The sequence below is a fragment of the Peromyscus leucopus genome, chromosome 3, assembly GCF_004664715.2.
Source record: "Peromyscus leucopus breed LL Stock chromosome 3, UCI_PerLeu_2.1, whole genome shotgun sequence".
NCBI lineage: Eukaryota > Metazoa > Chordata > Mammalia > Rodentia > Cricetidae > Peromyscus > Peromyscus leucopus.
In genome coordinates this window covers 140,039,495-140,043,904 of record NC_051065.1, presented here as the reverse complement: position 1 = coordinate 140,043,904, position 4,410 = coordinate 140,039,495, and positions in this window count along the sequence as shown.

The window sequence follows — 4,410 nt, the reverse complement described above, 5'->3', positions numbered from 1 at the left end:
AGGGTCCAGGAACAGAGAGAGAGCTGGCCCATCCAGATCTCAGGTCTCTTGGTGCCTCCCTTGGCCCCGCCTTGTAGGTATGACAGTTGCCTAAGCCTCAATGTGGGTTGGATTTTCCAGATAAAAGCTGAAATGGCTACCTACTACATCTCACCCTTTTTGTCTAAATAAGAAGGTTCTAACCTAATATAAGACTATATACAAAAGAATGGTTATCAAATATTGTCCAGGAATAATGAAGGATAATGACCTAGATAAGATGGAACTACAACCAATGCAAACAATATCAAAAAAGAAACACATACTGAAATCCAGAGAAGTATAGAGCATAGGTAAATGTCATGTTACAAAGATCATTCCAAAAGGTGTCCTATCCTAAAGAACCTGAATCTAATACTTAATATGATCTAAGATATCATATATATATATATATATATATATATATATATATATATATATACACTAAGTTGTAACTATAACTGCTAGTTTTCAATCCCATCAAAGACCTGAGAAGGAATATAATGGAACCTGAGAAATGGTAGATGGATGCAAGCAACTTTCGGGAATCTTGCAAGAGTAGACCAAGACAGCTGGCAACCTGGACAGTCACCTAATGTTTCTCAGCATTGTTGGTGCATTCAAATTTGCTACAGGCTTAGAGTATCTGACAGACCATTTTCAGAAGCAGGAATTCTGAAAGACCATCTTACCCTGTTTTGGCAGAGTACAGTGGTCACTTTCCTTGTGTCCCGCTTGTCTGGAAAGAATAGCATTGCATTTGTACTGTCAGCCGTCAAGGCAAGGGCAGTTCTTTGCCCATTAGGCCATTTTGTACCAAGAAGACAAACTTCCAAATGGAAATGTCATAGAAACCCAACATTCTCTTGGGATCAAATTGGTGCAGCCAGGAGCAATTATGTCTCACATCAACAGAATTCTTATTTCAATGCCATATTCTCTAGGTCTATGAAGTGCTTGAAGATTACCTGTCCATTTGACCTATGTATCTGTAAATCTGGATACCCTAACTAACATAACTATAGAGATGACAAGCATAGGTGACTATAAATCTATATGTCTTATCTACCAAAATAAACTCAGGACTAAGGCTTCATGTAAACAAGGTAAACAGTCTATAAGCAAATGTATGGTAAAGAATGATGACTTCAAAATTGTGACAATACACAAGATATTTATAACAGAGGTAGGAATATATAGTGCAATATGCAGTATGACAATAATCTTAAATATATATCAATATACCGAATATCCTAAACAAAAGTAGAACATACATAAAGTTGACAGATATAAATTTCTATTTGTATCAATATACAAATATTTCAAATAAAAGTAGAAATATATGTACATTATAACAAATATAATTCTGTATTTGTATCAATATACAAATTATCTTAAACAGAAATAATAATAGTTTACATTTGGATCAACATATAAGAATCCATAACACGCCCAGACTTCCCTTCTGGACCAGAGGTGAGTATCCGGCCCCAAACCGGACCCCATCCCTGCACACCAGCCACTCCGGGAAGACCTGCCCTACTTGGCCACAGACTCTGGCCACCGGGCGGGTCCCCTTCTAGCCCCACCGGGAGGGATCCCCTTTTCCAAGCCTGCTGGCAGCCCCTGCAATCTCCACACCCTGCCCCCACGCCCATCTGCCGGAGACCCCAGCCACTTCCTGAGACTTAGAGACCGGCCCCCAGCTCCCATCCTGCCCCAGACTTCCCTTCTGGACCAGAGGTGAGTATCCGGCTCCAACCCGGACCCCACCCCTGCACACCAGCCACTCCGGGAAGACCTGCCCTACTTGGCCACAGGCTCTGGCCACCGGGTGGGTCCCCTTCTAGCCCCACAGGGGGGATCCCCTTTTCCAAGCCTGCTGGCAGCCCCTGCAATCGCCGCACCCTGCCCCCACGCCCATCTGCCCGAGACCCCAGCCACTTCCTGAGACTTAGAGACCAGCCCCAGCTCCCATCCTGCACCAGACTTCCCTTCTGGACCAGAGAGAGAGAGTTGGACAAGAAAACTCCCTTTTGGACAAGAGAGAGAGACTTCCTGAATCTGTCAGCTCTTTCTGAAACAAGTACACTGATAAGACCAAGAAGGAACCACAAGGAGATGGGCAGACGTCAAGGCAGAAGTACATACAACAAAATGAAGAGCAATACAGCATCACCAGAACCTAGCCCCCCTCCAAAATCTAGACCTGAACACCAAAAATTGGAAGAAGCAGAAGAAAGTAGCCTTATGAGTAACTTCATGAAGAAGGTAGAGGCATGTGTAGAGGAAAAGACAAGAAAATTGGAAGAACGCTGTAAACAACTAGAGGAAAGGGCAAACAAATTAGAAGAAAACAATAAAGCCCTCCAAGAAAACAATAAAGCCCTCCAAGAAAACAATAAACTCCTGGAAGAAAACAATAAAGTCCTGTAAGAAAACAATAAAGTACTGAAAGAAAATCATGAAAAAGTAACGAAACAAACAAAGGAAACAGTCCAAGAACTGAAAAGGGAAATTGAAAAAATAAAGAAGACACAAACAGAGGGAATGCTGGAAATAGAAAAACTGAGTAAAAGATCGGGAACTTCAGATGCAAGTATAACCAACAGAATGCAAGAGATGGAAGAGAGGATTTCTGGCATTGAAGACACAGTAGAAGAAATAGTTTCATCAGTCGAAGGAAACACTAAAGCCAAAAAAGTCATGAACCAAAATGTCCAAGAAATTTGGGACACCATGAAAAGACCAAATCTACGAATTATAGGGATAGAAGAAGGTGAAGAATACCAACTCAAAGGCACAGAAAATATATTCAACAAAATTATAGAAGAAAACTTTCCCAACTTAAAGAAGGAAATGCCTATGAAGATACAAGAAGCCTATAGAACACCAAACAGACTAGACCCCCCAAAAAAGTCCCCTCAACACATAATAATTAAACAACTAAATGTACAGAATAAAGAAAGAATATTAAGAGCAGCCAAGGAAAAAGGCCAAGTGACCTATAAAGGTAAACCCATCAGAATAACACCCGACCTCTCAATGGAGACTTTGAAAGCCAGAAGGACCTGGACAGATGTAATGCAGACACTAAGAGACCATGGAAGTCAGCCCAGACTAATATACCCAGCAAAATTTTCAATCATCATAGACGGAAGGAACAAGACATTCAAAGACAAAGCCAGATTTAAACAATACCTATTCACAAACCCAGCCCTACAGAAAGCACTAGAAGAAAAATTCCAACCGAGGGAAGTCAGATACACACACGAAAACGCAGGCAATAGATAAAGCGACAACAGTAAACCCCAAAGAAGAGAAGTACACACACACTCCCACCAAAAATAACAGGGATGAAGAATCACTGGTCATTAATATCCCTTAATATCAACGGACTTAAATCACCTATAAAAAGACATAGACTTACAGAATGGATACGAAAGCAGGACCCATCTTTCTGCTGCATACAAGAAACACATCTCAAATTCAAAGACAGTACCTAAGAATAAAAGGCTGGGAAAAGACTTTTCAATCAAATGGTCTTAAGAAACAAGCAGGGGTAGCCATCCTGATATCCAACAAAATAGACTTCAAACTAAAATCAATCAAAAGAGATCAAGAAGGACATTACATCCTCGTCACAGGAAAGATCCACCAAGATGAAGTTTCAATTCTGAACATATATGCCCCAAACACAAGGGCACCCACATATGTAAAAGAAACATTACTAAAGCTTAAACCACATATAAAACCCCACACATTAATAATGGGAGATCTCAACACCCCACTTTCACCACTGGACAGATCTCCCAAATCGAAACTTAACAGAGAAATAAAGGACTTAACTGATGTCATGACCCAATTGGACCTAATAGATATCTATAGAACATTCCATCCTAACAAGAAAGAATATACCTTCTTCTCAGCACCCCATGGAACTTTCTCTAAAATCGACCACATACTTGGCCACAAAGCAAATCTCAACAGATACAAAACAATCAGAATAACCTCCTGTGTTCTATCAGACCACCATGGTTTAAAGCTAGATTTCAACAACAACAAAAACTACAGAAAACCTACAATCTCATGGAAATTGAATAATGCTCAACTGAATCACCAATGGGTTAAGGAAGAAATAAAGAAAGAAATTAAAGACTTCCTAGAGATCAATGAAAATGAAGACACTACATACCCAAACTTATGGGACACTATGAAAGCAGTGTTAAGAGGGAAATTCATAGCACTAAATGCCCACATAAAGAAGTTGGAGAAATCCCACACTAGTGAATTAACAGCACATCTGAAAGCTCTAGAACAAGAAGAAGCAAAGTCTCCCAGGAAGAATAGATGCCAGGAAATTATCAAAGTGAGAGGTGAAATTAATAAATA